This window comes from Suncus etruscus, chromosome 6 (assembly GCF_024139225.1).
Source record: "Suncus etruscus isolate mSunEtr1 chromosome 6, mSunEtr1.pri.cur, whole genome shotgun sequence".
Taxonomy (NCBI): Eukaryota; Metazoa; Chordata; class Mammalia; order Eulipotyphla; family Soricidae; genus Suncus; species Suncus etruscus.
The window spans coordinates 21,726,946-21,739,388 of record NC_064853.1 but is presented as its reverse complement, the minus strand read 5'-3'; the positions used below and the strand labels follow the sequence as shown (position 1 = coordinate 21,739,388).

Below are 12,443 nucleotides of genomic sequence, written 5' to 3'. Positions count from 1 at the left end.
ACAGAGCTTGTTGGTGGAAAAATACATTCATGTTGATCGTTCCCATTTTAATGTTGACGATGACACAGAAAAGCATCAATACAGCCACTTACGAGTTCTGTTGAACATGGGCAGACTAATTCACCATTTTAAGTGTCAATTTTCTCATCTGTTAAGCTGATATATATTCATGGTACTGACCTCATAGTGTTTGTTAAGAATAAATTTACACAAAATTATTTAGTACATTTCTAAGTCTAATAAGTGTTCACAAAATACCAACTCCTGAAAAAGATTTTGAATCAAATTGTCTGACTTCAAACTTAATTTCCATCGATTTTGACTAATTACCAAATTATTTAATCTCTCCATGACTCAATTTTTTTGTCTTCTCTACATGACAATGATAATACATACTTCCTATGACTGCTGGGGAAATGAAATGTAACCACCTATCTGGTTCTCCCTCATGCTTGACATATATTAAGTGTTATAAAAAGTTACCTATTATTTTTGTACTGTGCTGGTATTATGTTTACCAAATATTTATTATTCCTGGAACTCGAGTTATTAACAAGCTTTAGTTATTAACTTTGTAATAAAAATGTTCTCTCACATGAAAACTGGGATAATAAGAAAACCTATATCACAGGGGCTCTGCTACTGGTCAACCCTGAAATGGTGTTGCAGTGAAGGGAAATCATTATCATGATGTCCAGCCTGCAGAAGCCAATGCTTTTGCTGCAGACTTGGAACCTCAGCAATCATGCCTCCTCCCCTACCTGCCCATGTTTGTGATCAAGGTCATTCATTTCAGTCTTCATAGCTTCTTCATCCCGTCTTGGAGGAACAGTTCTTTTCATTTATCAAAGTCACTATGAATTCTCATCACTATCTTTCAAAGTGTTAACAACTCTGCCCAAATCAGTGCCTAGGTCCCATTATTCCTGCCTTTGATTATGGCTAGATTATAGTGACCCTGGGAAAGATCCTTCTAGAGAGAAGGATCCTATCTGTTGTTATTGATGATCTGTTATTGATCATCAACTTTCAGCTATGGGCCTGGGACCAACTGGCGTACTACTTCATACAATGGCTAGATCAAGTTATAGGAACTTGATCCTTATGACATTTGATGTCATTATAATTATATATCTTCATTCTTCTTTCCCTTTCTTAGTTACTCATTTCTTCAGCTTTTCATTCATCAAACATTTTATAAGCACACATAACATGAACATTATTGTTTAGATATCAAAATGATTCTATCCATTGAGGGTTCATAGAAGTAATAAGATTATTTTTTGGACTAATCTAATTATGATTAGGAATTATTTATTTTGTGGCTAGCCAAATTGCTTACTACCCAAATTTAAAGAACAATTTATTCCTTTACTCACTGTACTTAAAGTCAATGGAAGTATTTGATTTTAATAAAATATACTTACATAAAATAACATAATATTTGTAAAACATAAATCACATTCTGTATTCAAGGTGATCTTCATAATAGATTTATGAGTTGGATTATCATTTCCTCTAATTTTATTCAGAGAAATCAGAAGTACACAAAGTGTAAGTAAATGGCTTGAAGTGACTCACTGATTACTGAATCAGACTTTCTGTCTTATTATATTTTATTTATTTTTTGTGGAGCAAGATAGTTCTTATAGAAATTTAGAAATATGGAAGGAGAAAGAGAATGAAAGAGAGGGAAATATGTTTGAGAGATAACACGGGCTTCTCCACAGAGGAACTAAACAAAGGAACATCAAGACAAGCAAAACAAAACAAAACAAAACAAAACAAAACAAAACAAAACAAAACAAAGTAAAACATGTACAAGGGAGTACATAGGCTTGAAGAGAAATCCCATTTCTATTTTAGTTTGTGTACCCTTCAAGTATTTTTCTCTTTCCTTAGACATTATTTTACTTACTGTAATATGATACATCAGGGGCTTAAACTCTAGCAATAGTCTAGTTACTAAACAGCTAATGTCAGAGTCAGAGTGATAGCACAGTGGTAGGGCATTTGCCTTGCATTTAGCCAACCCAGGACAAATGATGGTTCAAAAATGGCATTCCATATGGTCTGTCATGCCTGCCGGGGCAATTTCTGAGCACAGAGCCAGGAGTAACTCCTGAGCACCTCCAGGTGTGACCCAGAAACCAAATAAACTAAAACCTAAAAAATTAAAAAAAAAAAAACAGCAGCTAATGTCTGTGGAGCATTTTTGCTAGGTAACATACACTGGGTTAAGTACTTTAAATATTCTATATCATTTAATCATCAGGAAAGACCTAAACGGAAGATGTTAAAGTGACTAATTTACTAATGAAGACCTGAAGTGAGCAATATTGACTAACATGGCCAAGATAAGATTGCAATTAATTGGTTGAACCAGGAGCCAAACTTGGGAACCTTTGATCTTTACTAGCCCATTCCAATGAATCAGAAGCTTTACCTATATATTTTGAAACATTCATTAGTTGATTGCAAAAGAAATCGAATGGGTCATGATCAGCATTCAACAAAGTAAGCAGACTACAATGGGGTGTAAAATTACAGAGTTCATTAGGATTAAATTTAAATATTTTACTGGGCTGGCATAGTGGCGCTAGAGGTAAGGTGTCTGCCTTGCCAGTGTTAGCCTAGGACAGACCACGGTTCGATCCCCCTGCGTCCCATGTGGTCCCCCAAGCCAGGAGTGACTTCTGAGTGCATAGCCAGGAGTAACCCCTGAGCATTACTGGGTGTGGTCCAAAAACCAAAAAGATTTAAATATTTTAGCTGAACGTATATTGACTGTATCATGATGTCACATGTATTGTTACTTTTTGGAGGTCATCCAAAAATATAAAGACTACTGTTTTTGTCAATGTGTTAAATGGACTACAAATATACATATTTAATCATTGTAAGGAAAAATTATCAATAGTTATAGTGAGAAATTAATTGAATATTTTGAAATTGAATTTTGAAATTGAGTATTTTGAAATATTATATTTAGAAATAATAATTGAAAATATTAATTGAAATTCTTGAAGAAGTAATATGTGTGTATATTTGTAAAGAGTTTCATTATAAAGATTTGACTTACAATTATGAAGAATACTAAGTCCCAAGAATAATAATCAGTGAATTGGAGACCCAGGAGAACTGATAACAAAGTCCAGTCTGAATCCAAAAACTTGAGAATGAGAAGAGCAAATAGTTTAAGTTCTAGCGTATAATCTGGCAGTTTTGAAACCTAGTAAGAGCTGAAATTTCAGGAGAAAATTTGATGTTTTAAGGTTGGAGAATTAGAATAATGGTTAAGACATTTACTTGCCTTGCACATTGGTAACTCAAATTCAATTTCTATTTACCTCATAGTTTCTCCCAAGTATCACTAGGAATGATCCCAGAATGCAGAATCTGGAATAAGTCCTGAACAAAGTTGGGTATGGCTCACAAAACAAACAAATATAACACCTACAACAAACTAATGTCTCAGTTTGAAGGTAGGATGAATCTTATCTGATTCAGGGTATCACTGACATTTTTGTCTCTTTGGGACTTCTAATGATTGGATCAGTCCCATCCACATCAGCAAAGACAATCTGATTTACTCAGCATCCTGATTTACATTTTGCTGTTACCCCATGTCAGCTTTTGACCCCTAAACATCCTCTCTATGTCACCCAGAATAATTCTCTATTGAATTGGACACTGTGGTCCAGTCAAATTGATACATAACATTAATGGTGTCAGGAAGATAGTCATTATGGAAATTACATGAGAGTACAGTTCTACCTCTTATGAATGTTCTACCAACAATGTATTGCATACATGATGGTGGTCACATGCCTCATACATATAGTCTAGGTGGGTAGTAAGCTATACCAATCAGGCTTCTGTAATTACACCTTTGACATTTTCATAAGGACAAAATGATACCTCTTTTCAGAATACATCCCCATCATTAAGCAACAGTTTACTGTAATAACTGCCAAGTCTGGTGAAGGTAGTAAGATTTGATGAAATGGTTTATTCCAATAACAATGGAAGAGCACACATTCTGTGGTGAGCAGAATGCTGAGTCCTCTTATGCATTATACGCCATTTGAGCATTTGCCAATATTTTAAAAATATTATGATTGTTACCTTGTAACAACGAGGAGGACCAGATTGAAAGTAAACAAGGAAAACAACAACATGTAAATGTGACACTGAAGGTTAGAAACCAAACAAGACTTGAAACAAGAATTTCTAACTCTTAGTGAAATATCCAGAAAAACTGGATATTTTATTTCACTTCTATTTTTTCCCTTTTTTTTATTTTGGTTTTTGGGCCACACCTGGTGACGCTCAGGGGTTACTCCTGGCTACGTGCTCAGAACTCGCTTCTGGCTGGGGAGACCATATGGGACACTAGGGGTTTGAACCACGGTCCATCCTAGGTCAGCTGCATGCAAGGCATTCCCTACTGTTGCGCCACTACTTGGGCTCCTCTAGTTTTTTATTTTTAATTAAACAATGTGGGACATTAAAAAATTTTTTTAGGCCACACACAACAGTATTTAGGTCTTGCCCCAGGTTTTGCCCTCAGGGATCACTCATGGCAGACAGAAACCATATTGGGGGCTGGCAATCAAGACCCAGGTTAGCTGCATACAAAGGCAAACAACCTACTTACTGTACAATCACTCTGACCCTGGTTTAGCACAATGCTTGAATAGTTAAATTGAGTTTAAAAATTACTAGAAGGATTAAACTTAATAATTATCTATCAATATATAAATAGATCAATTGGACTCACTGGCTGGAATCATATTTAGAAGAATTGTTCAATTTATTAATTGACTAACTTATAATTGTCTGTACTAAAGTAAATCAGATCTAGGAGCAACTGTGGTATTTTGGTTTCCAAGGAATTTAAAGATATGAATCCATGATACTTATAGGCTATACAAAGTGTTTAATAAAGTGATGGCAGGATATTTTAATGGAAATACACTCAGACTGCTGAGCTGAAGATTGTAACACCAGGTATAAATAGATGTGGTCCAAAATTTCCAGAAATAATTAGTTATTCTGTTACAGTTTGCATGTCATTGGCATCTAGAAATCTAGGATGAGGACCTGTGGCTTGTGGATTTCCTATTTCTTTATTAGGATGGGACAAAGACAGATGCATAAGGTAGCTCCATAATTTAAATCTCTCAAGTTTCTTGTATTTTTCATCACATGTATAGTTTATTGCTACTATTCAAAATTCCCTTTTCAGGAAGGTTCTGAGTAGGAGAATTCCCCTTGCTCTCCATTGTAGGGGACAGGAATACCCAATATACCATCTTCTGTTTGCCCCTCTCTCCATTTATCCAGTCATCAAAGGTGATGAATACCATTTGGGGGTGACAAGAGGCTGAACTCATATAGTTGCAATATAATATATGCTTGAATATAAATAAATTCAGTAGAAGCTCAAATGAAGGAACTACCACCTTTGAGACTCTTCCATTTTTTAGATGCCAATGACATGCAAACTTCATTGTTCAAAATTAGCAAGGATGAGGACTTGCATGATAGAAGGAGCTGGCATTTTTAATCAGTTATTTTCTGGGAACAACTGGTGGGTGAGGATCAGTTCTGGAAGCCAAGAATTCAGTTTCACACAAAGTTTGACTCTGCTTAGAGCACTTTCCCCAGGGTCAGTGTACAAATAAGAGAAATCCATGGCTGGGTATGGCAGAAGGAGTGATGATATTAGTGACCTGGAATGGGGGAGAGTTTAGCATTAGCTTCCAAGGACCTTAGAGATGAGCCAAGTTGCAGAATGACAAGCTCCTGGATCCAGGCAAGAGCAAACATGGCTAAGAAGAGGGTCACAAGTTGGCCAGCATTCATGTGAGTGTACCTTCAGCCATCTTAACACATGACTCACTATTAGGCTAGGTTATACTAACTTCCATATTGGTCCTTTTCACTTTTTCCCAGTATCTGGGCTGTTTCTTTTGTCTGGAAGTGTGATTCCTTGCCCTCTCTGTGTCTCTTGCATATGCCTCCTCATTCTTGGTTTCTGCTTAGATCAGACCCTACCTTGCAGTCTCTTCATGTATCTGCACTGGACTTGGATTCCATCTCAGGTGATTTTGCACTCAGGCTTTAGCTCTGAGCGCACCACTAGGGCAATGGCCTGTTTGCAGCACATATCTTTTTAATAGCCTGTCCCCAGAGCCTACCCAACAGCTGAATGTCTTTCTAGTAGAGTTTGAAGTTTGTAGGGGAGTGTAGAATATAAGTATATATAGGCTGGATATCACCTGGAATTTTCCTTCCAATTGGCAAGATTTGGGGTTGATTTTTAAAGGGTATGGGCTAGATTGGACAGTGCACAGGGCCCTCTAATCATAACTAAGCAGTCTGAGCTGGCCTAGAAGGTCTTTGCCCTGCTTGCTAGCCAACCAGTCACCCCGAACAGACAGGCACTGGATTCTAACAAGCTCTAGGCTTTATCCCCAGTTACTATGACAACTAGGCTTCACGGTGATGGATGGTATTGATTGACTGACAGACTCCTGGTGTCTCAGCAATACTCCCCCCAAAATCATTTACATACATACGAAACCAAGAGACTGCTCCATTCTGATTTGTTCTGATGGTAAAATTTCTCTGGTCATTGAAAATGGCTTCAGCCTTACAGGAGGAAAAAATTAATGAGCTGACTCCCATGGTATACTTAGCTGTCTCCTATAGGTGACAGAATGTGGGGTGGAGAAAAGGGGGCATTGTCTACATCTCTTACACATACACATAGAGCTTTGATATTCCTCTTAGCTCTATCTACTGTCTAATTTTGGGCACAGGACTTAAACTGTACATAAATATGTTTTCTCTAAAATAGGAAAAAATGGGCCTGGTGAGGAGCATTGTAGGAATATTAAAAGTAATAATAGATGGAAAAATCTTAACTCAACACCTCATTGACATGTGTTATGTATTGGAGGTTGGTCCTTCATTTTTATCCTAAGACTGAACAGCTTATATAAACTAAAGAAATTCATCTTCCAACTCTCATCTGCCTCCCTCTCTCTCTAACTTTTTAATTTGAAATCAGGGATCAAGAGGTCCATGAACACCTGCTGCAATGTTTCTGGCACAGCAACTTGACCACAGTTGCTAGTGCAGAGACAGAAGAGGGCCCAAGTACTATATGAGGCACAGATCTGCTCACTCAGCCCTGGCAAACAATCCTATGAGGCAGAGACCATAAAAATCCCTTTTCTCAGAGGAACGAACCAGAGAGGCTAATTATGCTCAGACATGAAGCAGCAGGGAAAGAATTTCAACTCACGCTGACTCTCCAAGTTGGAGTCTGGCACAAAGCATTAAGCTTCTTGGCATGTTCAACAGCATTAGAACACCCCATCCCTGCAGAGAGCTCCTTATCAGGGAGACAAGAGACCTAGGACTATCCTCCCAATATCACGACTGGTAGAATAGCTTCCTCTTTCTGAGCCATGCTGAAGAAAGGTGTGGTCTTGAGATCAGGAGCACGGTAAGCCAAATGAGATATTCATTTATGGGAGGACATGGAGTAGACTACTTGGTCTCAAACCTTGATTCTTGGACTTGATAGTAATAGAAATCTGGGCAAATCACCTAATGTGAGGCAATATGAGTTTAACACTCAGTGGTACCAGACACTCCTTTAGAGACTCATCTAGAAATGCTTACCCTTTTCACTTCACAAATGGGGAAAACAAAGTTAAGTCACTTACTCAAAATCTTACTACAAGTAAGGGGTGGATCTGACTACAGAGTTGATTCAATGCCACAAAATTGCAGTCTTTCCCCATCCTAATGAGCCTATAAAACTGGAAAGTTCATTGGCCCCATCAATTCATTGATTACTGACAATGAGACCATAGGTCATAGTGCTTTATAAATATCAATTTAATCAAATGTGAGCTATTCTAAATAGACAAGTTGTAATATCCACCAAATTATAATGCATGACTCCCCAAACGTCTAGAAATAAAATGAAATCAACTAATTCTTGAGTCCTCCTAGGGGCTCATCACATGCCAGACTTGGTGCTGAGCCTTGTAAAACCCAAGTGATGACTTTGTAAGTGTGCAATATAATTGGAAAAGCAGGCCAAGAAATTGACAATTACTAAGGCATGTTAAATACCACTCTGGTGGGAAGCAGAGGGCTACCATGGGGATGCTTGGGGATATGATGGAGACACAATAAAAGGTCTATTGGGAATTAAAAAAAAAAAGGCTTTCCAGAGCTGAATGGTGTAAATCAGTGAAAAGGGGACAATGTCCCTGGAGAATCTCCTGCAGATATGTAGAGGTAATAGATAAATACAAGCACAAAGGAGGAAAGGCAAGTTCAGTTCTTCCCAATAACCCAGTCAGAGCCACTGTTAAACAATTGTCTTTTCCACTATACTGATACAACACAGGCAGTATGATTCTTCTACCATTCCATTATTTGGGGGAAATCAAGGTAGAAAAGCAACATAGCAGATAAATCATTGCAACCCAAGTGGCATTTGTTTGCTGCAAAAAGATAAATAATGCACGCTGCCTGCTGTTTTCCACCTGATGCTTTTAATCGTAGGAACAGCAGTGCCTTATTGCATTCAGGCCCTTGGAGGTCAGGCTGCATGGTTCTGCCTCTGAGCTACACAGGGGGAATGTCTCATAGGAGGTAGCTCACACCTGCTCTACAGCCAAGACTTGAAGTTTGGCACATTGCAGTAGACACAAGATCCAGTTATTGGCTCTGGAGCCCTTCCTTGCCAAGTGGACACAAAAACAGGTTCTTTATGGAGCAGACTAGAGTAGGAATGAACTCTGGGGTTTTTTAGGTGTTTCTGGACTCAATGGCACCCTTTTCTCTCTTGAATATGGGTCATGGTGGCCCTTTTAAGTGTGGTTTGCTACCAGGGACATGATTTGGGGTCTCTCTCTGACCCTAGTGTGCACTTTGCACACTGCACCATCCACAGCGCTATCACCAATGTCCCCTCTATCTGTATGTCATTTCTAGCCTGCTTTTTTTTCTCCCTGTTTCCCATTACTGTGAGGTTATTTCAATTTTGTAATAAAAAATTAATGCTTTGTCATCATTTAATACTCTCTATTACTTTGTTGTGCTTCTGTATTTCCCTCAAATGAATGAGATCATCTGGTAGTTGTCCTTCTCCTCTGATATTTTTTATAGGTTTTTGGGCTACACCCAGTGACGCTTGGAGCTTACTCCTAAATCTGCACTCAGAAATTGCTCTTGGCAGGCTCAGGGGACTATATGGGTTGCCAGGGATTGAACCCAGGTCTTTCCTGGGTAGTCTGCATGCAAGGCAAACACCTACCACTGTGCTATTACTCTGGCCCACTCTCCTCTGATTTATTTTGCTTAAAGTGATGTTCTCTTTCCAGTTCCATCCAAGTTGCAGCAACCCGTATGATCTCATCACTTCTTACAGTTACATAGTAGTCCACTGTACATATACCACAATGTCTTCATTCATTTATATGTCATTGAACAATATGGTTGTTTCTATATCCTGGCTATTTTACAATAGGCATGCATATATATTTCAAGTTAATTCACATTTTGTGTTTGTGGGGTAGATGTCAAGAAGCAGAATCTTTATTAAGTCATATTGCTTTTCAAACTAAACACCTTACTTGAGGGTCCTAGAAAAGAATTTTCTGTATTCAATCCTGCTGCTGAAGTCAGGTTGGAATTCTTCACTTTCAGGAGTATGTGGCAGCTGTATTCAGGCCTTTCATGAGTAACATCACTCCCAGGCACCCTCCAGTCCCCATTTATCAGTTAGTCCTTTGGCTTCTGCAGTATCCCACTACTCACCTAAGTAATCACACTGCCTCCTGCCCATGAGTTCTTTTCATCCACTCTTGTTTATCACCGTTGATGCATTTTAAATCAAAACAACTAAATCTGCTAAGTCTTTCACAATCAGTAGTGCATAAAAAATTAAAAAGGGCTTGTACACAAATGGCAGAAGTCCTTGACCTGGTGCTGAGTGCAGTGCTAAGAAAGTCACTGCTTGTTAGCACTTCTAGCTCAGGAGATACCAGACACCAAGAGGACAAGTGATAAGTAGAAGTGGTCTCAAAAAACCTAAATGTGCTAGTCCAACCCCTTCTCTTCAGAAATGAGAAACTAAGTGGCCTCAGTGACTTTTTTTTCTAGACTCATACAGGATGTCAATATCGGGACTTGTTTAGCTTTCCTTTTCTCATTCTTGTGTGTGTGTGTGTGTGTGTGTGTGTGCGTGTGTGTGTGTGTGTGTGTGTGTGTCACACCCAGTAATGCTCAGACCTTACTCTTGGCTCTGTGCTAAGGGATCATTCTTAGTAGTTTGGGGCATCCTTCCAGCAGTACTATTGCTCTGGTCCTATTTTATTTTTAAACATACTTAAAATGATTTTATAGAAGAAAACTAAATATTAAAGTCATGAAATTCTTATTTGAGGTGGGGGACAGAAAAGGTATTTTGGACAAAAGTACCCAAATTTATCATTTTTGTAAATTTCCAGTATCCCAGACTATACTACAGATCTTTGTGTAGTGATTGTTAGATATCTGGATCTATTTATCCTATAAAATGGCAACTCCGCTACTTTTTTGACATCTTCTCCCCAGTTCTCCAACCTCTGCACCCTGGCAACCAATTTTTCTCTTATCTACTTCACAGAATTGACATATTTTATTCCACATATAAATGAGATCAGGAAATTTTGTGGTTCTGTGCCGGCTTGTTTCACTTAGTATAATGTTCTGCAGGTTAATTCTTATTGGTACAATTGGTAGAATTTCTTTATAATTTTTCTGCATATAAAATTTGCATAGATAACAGGATATTTTTGTTGTGTCTATTTCTTTATGCACTGAGTCATTTAAATTTCAATTCAGGATTCCTAGTTTCCTAGGTTATTTCAACTAAGAGCCCTTCCAAAGGATTCATGATATTCATTTCTTCACTCAATCCTCTTTTCTTCATCCATTATTTATCCTGAAATCATTACTGAACCACTCCCACATAACAGACATTATGGCTATACTGATGATTGAATGTCTTGCATGAAGACAGTCATATAAAAGAGAATAAAACCAGTTGTCTAGTAACTGAACTACTATTTTACACAACACAACAGCTGATATAGGTTAAGGGTTTGCATGTAAATCTTGAAACCAGAATATGCATAGAAGAAAACAGGCAATATTCTCCCTGACACTAACCTAGAGAAGTCTTGTGTATTCACTCCAAGGGGAAGGGAAAGAAAAGGTAAACAATGAAACTATGTCAAATTAAAGAGCATTTGTACAACAAAATAAAGTATAATAAAGTGAAAGGTATCTTTTTTTTTTTTTTTTGCTTTTTTGTGGGGGGGCCACACCCAATGACATTTAGGGGTTACTTTTAGCTATGTGCTCAGAAATCATTCCTGGCTTTGGGACCATATGGGATGTCAGAGGATTGAACTGTGGTCTGTTCTAGTTTAGTATGTGCAAGGCAAATGCCCTACTGTTTGCACCACTGCTCCAGCCTCTGAATGGTATCTTTTTTTGTGTGGGCAAAGTGAATTACAAATCTTTCACAGTAATATTCAATGCACATCATAGTAATGAATGAAGGACATTCCCACTACCAGTGTTGTCCTCCCTCCACTCCTGTTCCCAGCATGCATCCCTCTTCCCCCTTCTCTATCCCCCATAATGCTAATGCAACTGTTCCCCCCATATACAGCTTGATGTACATTGGGTATCATTTCTGTTGGCGTTGACTTTGGATTTTGTGTTCAAGTCTGATCATTTTTTATTTCCACCAAATGGACATACGACTGTCTGTCTGGTCTTGGTACCAGACATTTTTCTCCCTCCAGTTATGATGCTGATCAAGGTGATTCCAGTTATGTGGCTCTATTGGAGATATAAGAAGGGTATCCTGGGCCGGGGAGATAGCATGGAGGTAAGGCATTTGCCTTTCATGCAGAAGGACAGTGGTTCAAATCCAGGCATCTCATATGGTCCTCAGAGCCTGCCAGGAGCGATTTCTGAACATAGAGCTAGGAGAAACCCCTGAGCAGTGTTGGGTGTGACCCAAAAACAAAAGAGAGAGAGAGAGAGAAGGATATCTTAATAAAGAAAAGAAAATATTTGCAAATAATTATACCCATATATAGCTGTGGGTTAATATCCAAAATACCTAAAGAATGAAATGCAACAATAAAACTAAAAACTAAACAATACCAGTTTAAAAATATGTAACAGAGGGGCATGAGCAATGGCAGAGTGGGTAGGAAGTTTGCTTTGCATTCAGATGATTCAGATTTGGTTTCCAGCATTTCATATAGTTCTTAAAGCACTGCCAGGAGTAATTCCTGAATTTAGATCCAGGAGTAATCCAGAGCATTTCTGGGTGGCCAATCTCT

At 38.2% G+C, this 12,443-nt stretch overlaps 1 protein-coding gene across 1 annotated transcript in view; it reads left to right on the top strand.

Annotated features, from left to right (window-relative positions):
• The window catches only part of C8A (complement C8 alpha chain), a 67,970-nt gene that overhangs the window by 42,936 nt on the left and 12,591 nt on the right, over positions 1–12,443 (top strand). The gene's annotated exons all lie outside the window — the stretch shown is intronic.